At 46.4% G+C, this 8,658-nt stretch overlaps 1 protein-coding gene across 5 annotated transcripts in view; it reads left to right on the top strand.

The window, feature by feature from the left end:
• The first annotated feature begins 661 nt into the window (after positions 1-661).
• LOC109873286 (collagen alpha-1(VII) chain) overlaps positions 662-8,658 on the top strand; it is a 98,805-nt gene continuing 90,808 nt past the window's right edge. For 4 of the 5 annotated variants that reach the window (XM_031822583.1, XM_031822590.1, XM_031822587.1 and 1 more), the window contains exon 1: positions 663-1,038. The gene's annotated coding sequence lies outside the window, so the exon portion shown is untranslated. Of the gene's footprint in view, positions 1,039-8,658 lie in introns of all 5 variants that reach the window. The other variant, XM_031822592.1, reaches the window with a different exon arrangement.

Genomic DNA, 8,658 nt, shown 5'->3' with positions numbered 1-8,658 from the left:
TTTTAGATAAATATAATCATTGAATATTGTAAGCGCTTTCATTGTCTGCGCTTTCAATCCCCTTTATTTATCCTACGGTTCTGACTTGGTGTACAGGGAGAACACTGTAAGAATGACCCACGTTCTGAATTCTGTCGCTGTACATTTCAAAAGTGCTGAAGAAATCTCAATTGTCCGTAGATTATTTTTTTAAAGGCAGTAAAGGAGGCTGAATTAACTGTTTTGCTGTCAGACAAGGCTCTGCTGATAGCCAGGTGTACAGTAGCAGTGGTAAAATGTTGGGACTGCTGTTGGGACTCTGCTGTTGGGACAGTTTTATGTAGACCCTAACAGTTTGTGGGCACCGTTTGTTACCGTTACAGTGCAATTAATGTATTGTTTAGTGTTGTGCTGTGTAGTGGCTTTGCTGGCATTTTATGCCCCACTAAGATTTACATGCTAAAATCGCCTCTGGTTATTTCATAGTTTTGATGTCTTCACTATTATTCTACAATGTAGAAAATAGTCAAAATAAAGAAAAACCCTTGAATGAGTAGGTGTGTCCAAACGTTTGACTGTTACTGTATCTCTTATTCCAATGTAAAGGGTTTGGTATAGAGGCAAATATTTCATCAACGCACGAGGTCTTCGCGCCATTGGCTGCTGCTGATGAGGGCGGGTAGAGCGTGCGAACCCCAGCTCCGGACTGTGAGGGAGCGAGAAAAGTGAGACAAAAAAAAAGGAAAACGAGGGAATTGCTCAGGACTCTCGTTCAAGCATCCGAACAAATCTGTCCTCCCAGTACTGCAGTTTCTGCCCAATTTGAGCCATCCAATCTGCCTGTGTTACAGCTAAACTAAACACGACACTGACTATCTTTTCGTGGGACCTGGCATGCGCCACGGGACGCTTCGTAAACTTTGTGCAGCAGAGGAGGCTATCTGACAACGGACTGGAGTGACAGAGTGAATATACAGTTTGCCTATTAATTTACTAACTCGCAGTAGACGTGGAGGAAGAACGGGGAGACGGGTGGATTATTATGCAACAAGTGGAAAGGTGAGTGAGGACTTGGAAGGTTGCCAGGTGAGGTCGTTGCGGTCCGTTGTGAGCTCGGATGCTGCGGCTGAGAGGTTCGGGACATGCATTACGCGCGGTTCTTACTCACTTAATAAATGTGCTACCTTTTCTATGGTGCATGCTTATTTGGTTTACTCATGTCTGCTCTAGCCTGGTGGTGTTTAAACACAGAAATATATGCCTATGTCAATCAATCAACCACAAATCACCAGTCTCCCTGAGGCAAAAGCACTTGAACAAGACCAGACAACTGATTTGCTGTTTACTTGTCAAATGATTTAAATTGTACATTTTTTATTTCATATAATTTTTTTAAATTCAAATTTATTTGGATCCCATTAGCTTTTGCCGAGGCAGCAACTATTCTTCCTGGTGTGCAAAATGCTGGCTAATTGTTTTGAAATCAGGTTTTTGATACAGTCAGACTACACTGTCAAACCTAGTGTTGAGGATCTGAAAACATAACTAAAAACCTGTCTGTAACACTTTTTGAATGCATCAGGGCATTTAGAATGTAAATGAAAACACATAAGTGTTTAGATTGCTGTAACACTTTTAAACACACTCATATATTTATTCAGCACAAGGTGGTTAGGTTCAACACTAAACACTGGGGGTGTTGTTTTAACACTGTAGGGTGTAAAGCCGTAAAGGCAAGTTTCTAATGATTAAATGCACTCTAAACGGGATGATGGGAAATTAAACACTGGTGTTTAAAATCTGAACACTTGGGAGATAAAGGTATTTTCCTGGTTGGAAACTGACTGGAAAAAGCTGACTATCATGTTTAATCTTGCATTCTTATTGGAAATTATTGCAATCTTGCAACACTTATTGGCAAATCTAAATGCCTAAAGTTTAAGTTTTAAACACTGACGTTTAGGTTATAAACGTGTCACATGTTTCATGGTTTTACAGTGTAGGCTACTTCTATTGCTTCACAGTCTCTGACACACTCAAATTGTAGCCTTCGGGGTAAGCATATCTCATTACCTCAGCATCCAGCATCAGAATGCTGAAATCACCTGGTTCATTAGATTTTATAATCCGAAGAAGAAAAAAGCTGAGTTGAAACACGGAGAGAGTAAGTGAATAGGTTTTTATGCACCTGGCCTGAACTCTTAGAGAAGAACCTTCTAAAAGCAGGCATTGGGTCATGGGTTATTTCACAAAATTAGTCCCTTTGATATTTTCAATGTAGACTCAGTGACATTATGTTGCCACGAGCAGCACTGTAGGTATTGAGATGAGCGAAATGCAAGATTTCGCTCTCACACACAGTATCTGCGTATGTGCACTGGTTCGCTTCACACTGTTACAGTGTGGTAGCCAGAGAACCAAAACAGTGGCGAAGTTGAGCCTTGCGCTTTAACGCTATTAGTTGTTGCGGAAATTGACCCACTATGCTGTATACTTTCTGCATCAACGTCATATCGCAGAGTCTACCTTTGAGTAGAAAATATACACCAATATTGCCGTACCAGGCAGTGATGCAATTGCCGTACCAGGCAGTGATGCAACCGGTCAGGATGCTCTCGGTGTTGCAGCTGTAGAACCTTTTGAGGATCTCAGGACCCATGCCAAATCTATTTAGTTTCCTGAGGGGGAATAGGCTTTGTCGTGCCCTCTTCACAACTGTCTTGGTGTGTTTGGACCAATCTAGTTTGTTGTTGATGTCTTGGTTACGTTGAGGGATAGGTTGTTATTCTGGCACCACCCGGTCAGGTCTATGACCTCCTCCCTATAGGCTGTCATGTCGTTGTCGGTGATCAGGCCTACCACTGTTGTGTCGTCAGCAAACTTAATGATAGTGTTGGAGTCGTGCCTTGCCATGCAGTCGCGGGTGAACAGGGAGTAGAGGAGGGGACTGAGCACACACCCCTGGGGAGCTCCAGTGTTGAGGATCAGCGTGGCAGATGTGTTGCTACCTACCCTCATCACCTGGGGGCAGCCTGTCAGGAAGTCCAGGATCCAGTTGCAGAGGGAGGTGTTTAGTCCCAGGATCCTTAGCTTGGTGATGAGCTTTGAGGGTACTATGGTGTAGAACGCTGAGCTGTAGTCAATGAACAGCATTCTCACGTAGGTGTTCCTTTTGTATAGGGGGGAGTGCAATAGAGATTGCATCATCTGTGTATCTGTTTGGGCGGTATGCAAATTGGAGTGGGTCTAGGGTTTCTGGGATAATGGTGTTGATGTGAGCCATTACCAGCCTTTCAAAGCACTTCATGGCTACGGACGTGAGTGCTACGGGTCTGTAGTCATTTAGGCAGGTTACCTTTGTGTTCTTGGGCACAGGGACTATGGTGGTCTGCTTGAAGCATGTTGGTATTACAGACTCAATCAGGGACATGTTTGCCTGTTTGATGGTTCGTCGCAGGGCATAGCGGGATTTCTTGTAAACTTCCGGGTTAGAGTCCCGCAACTTGAAAGCGGCTGCTCTACCCTTTACCGGTATGGGGTATGTACGTACAGTCACTGTGGGGACGACGTCCTCAATGCACTTATTGATAAAGCCAGTGACTGAGGTGGTGTATTCCTCAATATCATCGGAAGAATCCCGGAACATGTTCCAGTCTGTGATAGCAAAGCAGACCTGTAGTTTAGCATCTGCTTCATCTGACCATGTTTTTATAGACAGAGTCACTGATGCTTCCTGCTTTAGTTTTTGCTTGTAAGCAGGAATCAGGAGGATAGAGTTGTGGTCGGATTTACCAAATGGAGGGCGAGGGAGAGCTTTGTACGCGTCTCTGTGTGTGGAGTACAGGTGATCTAGATGTTTTTTCCCTCTGGTTGCACATTTGACATGTTGATAGAGATTTGGTAGAACTGATTTAAGTTTCCCTGCATTAAAGTCTCCGGCCACTAGGAGCTCCGCCTCTGGGTGAATGGTTTCCTGTTTGCTTATTTCCTTATACAGCTGACTGAATGCGGTCTTAGTGCCAGCATCTGTCTGTGGTGGTAAATTAACAGCCATGAAAAGTATAGCTGAGAACTCACTAGGCAAGTAGTGTGGCCTGCAGTTTATCGCAATATACTCTACTTCAGGCGAGCAAAATCTAGAGACTTCCTTAGATTTCGTGCACCAGCTGTTGTTTAAAAATATGCACAGACTGCCCCCCCCCCCCCCCCCCCCCCCCCCCCCCCCCCCCCCCCCCCCATCTTACCGGAGGGTGCTGTTCTATCCTGACGGTGCAGCGTGTATCCCGCTGTCACGTCCTGACCTTAGTTCCTTTTGTATGTCTCTATTTTAGTTTGGTCAGAGCGTGAGTTGGGGTGAGCATTCTAGGTTTTTGTTCTAGGTTTTGTATTTCTGGTTTTGGCCTGGTATGGTTCCCAATCAGAGGCAGCTGTCAATTGTTGTCTCTGGTTGAGAACCATACTTAGGTAGCCTGTTTTCCCACTATGAGGAGTGGGTAGTTATTTTCTGGTTAGTGTTTGTTGCACCTGTCAGAACTGTTCGTTTTGTTGTTTTTGTTCGTGTTTTCATTCTTGATTCAAAGTATTATGGATACGTACCACACTGCACTTTGGTCCTCCTTTCCTTCCACCAATGAAAATCGTTACACCACCACCAAAAAAGGACCAAGCAGCGTGGTAACCAGGAGCAGAGGGTTCTGGACTCCTGGACTTGGGAGGAGATACTGGAAGGCAAGGGACCCTGGGCACAGGCTGGGGAATATCGCCGCCCCAAAGAAGATCTGGAGGCAGCGAGAGCTGAGCGGCAGCGATATGAGGTAAGGCAGCGCAACAGGCACGAGAGGCAGCCCCCAATTTTTTGGTGGGAGGGCACACAGGGAGATTGTCGTAGTCAGGCGATAGACCTGAGCCAACTCCCCGTGCTTACCGGAAGAAGCGCAGTACTGGTCACGCACCGTGTTATGCGGTCAAGAGCACGGTATCTCCGGTATGCGCTCATAGCCCGGTGCGCTATAGGCCAGCCCCCCGCAAGTGCCATGCGAGATTGGGCATCCAGCCAGGACGTATTGTGCCGGCTCAGCGTGTCTGGTCTCCGGTACGCCATTTCGGCCCAGGGTATCCTGCGCCGGCGTTGCGTGCTGTGTCTGCGGGGCGCTGGGAGGGTGCAGTTCACCCTATGCCTGCGCTCCGCCCGTGCCAGGCGAATGTGGGCATTGAGCCCAAGGGAGAGGTGCGAGTGGTATGCACTAAATCTCCAGTGCTCACCCACAGCCCGGTTCAACCTGTGCCTGCACTCTGGAGGGTCCGAGCTAAAGTGGTCATCCAGTCTGGAGGAGTGATGCCAAGGCTGCGCACCAGAGTTCCAGTGCTCCCCCACAGCCCGGTCTATCCGGTGCCTCCTCCACTCAACAGACCTCCTGTAGGTCTCCCCAGCCTGGTGGGTCCTGTGGCAGCCCCACGCACCAGGCTGTCTCTCTGTCTCCTCCCTCCAGGTTCTCCCTCCTGTCCGGAGATGCCAGAGTCTCCCTCCTGTCCGGAGCTGCCAGAGCCGCCCTCCTGTCTGGAGCTGCCAGAGCCGCCCGTCAGTCGGGAGCTGCCAGAGCCGCCCGTCAGTCGGGAGCTGCCAGAGCCGCCAGTCAGTCGGGAGCTGCCAGAGCCACCCGTCAGTCGGGAGCTGTCAGAACCGCCCTTCACTCCAGAGCTGCCAGAGTCGCCCTTTACTCCGGAGCTGCCATAGTCACCCTTCACTCCGGAGCTGCCAGAATCGCAGCCCCTCAGTCCAGAGGCGCCGCCCCTCATTCCAGAGGCCCCCTCTACGAGGGTCTTCAGTCCGGGGCCCGCTGCAAGGGTCCCCAGTCCGAGGTCGGCGACGAGGGTCGCCGCTCCAAAGCCGCCACTTAAGTGGGCCAAGACTATGGTGGAGTGGGGTCCACGTCCCATGCCAGAGCCGCCACCGCGGACAGATGCCCACCCAGACCCTGCCCTATGGGTTTAGGTTTTGCGGCCGGAGTCCACACCTTTGGGGGGGGGGTAATGTCACGTCCTGACCTTAGTTCCTTTTGTATGTCTCTATTTTAGTTTGGTCAGGGCGTGAGTTGGGGTGGGCATTCTATGTTTTTGTTTTAGGTTTTGTATTTCTGGTTTTGGCCTGGTATGGTTCCCAATCAGAGGCAGCTGTCAATCATTGTCTAATTGAGAACCATACTTAGGTTGCCTTTTTTCCCACTATGAGTTGTGGGTAGTTATTTTCTGGTTAGCGTTTGTTGCACCTGTCAGAACTGTTTGTTTATCGTTTTTGTTTGTGTATTCATTCTTGATTCAAAGTATTATGGATATGTACCACACTGCACTTTGGTCCTCCAAAGGACCAACGAAAATCGTTACACCCGCTAGCTGAATATCCATGTCGTCATTCAGCCACAATTCCGTGAAGCATAGTATATTACCGTTTTTGATGTCCCGTTGGTAGGATATTCGTGATCTTACCTCGTCTAGTTTATTGTCTAATGATTGCACGTTGGCGAGTAATATTGATGGTAACGGCAGCTTTCCTAGTTGTCTTCTGCGTGTCCAGATGAGGCATCCGGCTCTTCTTCCTCTGCGTCGCTTCCTTTTGCGAATAATTGGGATGTCTGCCCTGTTGGGTGTTTGGAGAATATCGTGTGAGTCCTGCTTGCTGCTGTTGTTGTTGTTGTTGAAGAAGAAATCTTTGTCTAATCCGAGGTGAGTGATCACTGTCCTGATATCCAGAAGCTCTTTTCTTCCATAAGATGTGATTGCAGAAACATTATGTACAAAATCATTTACAAATATCGCGAAAAAACCCCACATAATAGGACAATTGGTTAGGAGATTGGTTAGGAGACCGTAAAACGATCTCCTCCGGCGCCATTTTCAGTTGCCCTTTAATATAGATCACATGGACAATTCAATTAATAATTTTTTTTTATATGAATAAAGACATGCTAAAGGGCCGAAATTCAGATTTTCTGCCCCTCTGTGCACTCTCTGTGACATCTCTGAAGATTTTAACCCACTTAACCCCAACATTTCTTCAAGTTTCATTGTAAAGCCCTAGGTATTTTGTTGCTTTGACGAAGTCATTTCGAAGTTATTTATTTAATGTGATTCAAACTGTCCCTCATTTTAGGGTCACCCCTTTTACTTGAACTGAACTATTGTTTTAATTTGGTGAAACTGTTCCTTTTTAAAAACATAACAAAACGAAGAAACATTGAATCTCTAATAGTCAAATCATCATAGTGTAAAAGCAGATGAGCTGGTTCTACTCTTTTTGGCAATTTTCTGGTGTTTTTTAATGGAAAACTAAATGGGTCGAGCATAACACGTCAACCCTGTTACCATGTATAGACAGGCTAGAAATGTTTGAACTACTACATTTTTGGGGGGTGAAGTTTGCATTCAATTGCCCATCCCTGTTGCATAAAACCAGCTTTGAATGTTAAAATTAAGTTACATTTTTTTATTAAATCCCACCAACTCATTTCGTGGAACGACCCTCCTGTTAATTTAAAAGAACAGGATGTCTTTGATCAAGTATCAGCCTATGTTCTTTCTACATTGGTATCGTATTCTGTGGCATACAGTTACTGTGAATATAGAGTAGGTGCGGTGTTTGACTCAGGTGATGACATAAGCGTTGACTTTGTCTGCTTGGCGACATTAGATATTTCACACTTTGTGTAAAAGTCTTAAAAATAAGATATTTCACACTGAAGAGCTGGGCCCCTTACGTGTCTACCCATGTTGGGAACTGGTGCCACTGGTGTTTATTTCAAGAGGTTTATTTCCAAAGGTCCATTAAAATGTTATTTTGAAATAAATTGTAGCCATTTGATATCAGGCTGGGGACAATGCAGCAGGCCCACCCCACCCTATTTAAGTAATAGTAAGGAAAACTACAGCCAGGCCTATATGCTGGCAGATAGTTGTTCTCAGGTGGTCTCATTTTCCCCATGCTATTCTCTTTGATGTGCTGAAATGGAACAGTGCAGGAATCTTAGCTGTTGTAGCTTATACTCCAAACTATCTGCAATATCCATGTACTTTATGTCGTGACTGAAATTGTTGTCAGGATTTTGCAGGAAGTTTGGAGTATATCAAAAACAGCTAAGATTCCTACGCTGTTTCATTCCACCACATCAAAGAGACTAGCATGGGGGAAATGTGATGAGTCAGAAAGCACCAGTTAGTTACCACCACCACCCTGTCCCTGGCAGCGGTTTAACAATGTCAGAGGAAGCCTCAGCATCAGCCACCACATCCCACCCCACACCTGCCTGCCCGGGTTGAGCCACACTGGCCCATCTGAGAACAACTCTGCCAACATCCTGTTGTTTCCCCTGCTATTATCTGTCACTGGCGTGCTACCATGACAAATATTGCGACCAGATCCCAATGAGACAACTTTAATTTGCTGTGCAAAGCCCCTCCTCTCCCTCTGTTTTTTCTCTCTTTCGTTTTTTCTCACTCTCTTTCTCCCTGCTATGTTCTCTATTTTCCTGTCTGTCTGTCTGTCTGTCTGTCTTTCCGTCCGTCTGTCTGTCTGTCTCATTCCATCCCTTTCTGTGAGCTGTTATGAATTAAGCGGTCATCTGTATCAATGGTTTCAATCGTGTGTTCCATTCCCTGGGAAACTTCTGTCTTTGCTGTGGGTTTCTG

The sequence above is a fragment of the Oncorhynchus kisutch genome, linkage group LG1 (assembly GCF_002021735.2).
Source record: "Oncorhynchus kisutch isolate 150728-3 linkage group LG1, Okis_V2, whole genome shotgun sequence".
NCBI lineage: Eukaryota > Metazoa > Chordata > Actinopteri > Salmoniformes > Salmonidae > Oncorhynchus > Oncorhynchus kisutch.
Note: the sequence above shows the minus strand (reverse complement) of the source record. Positions and strands in the feature narration are given on the sequence as shown.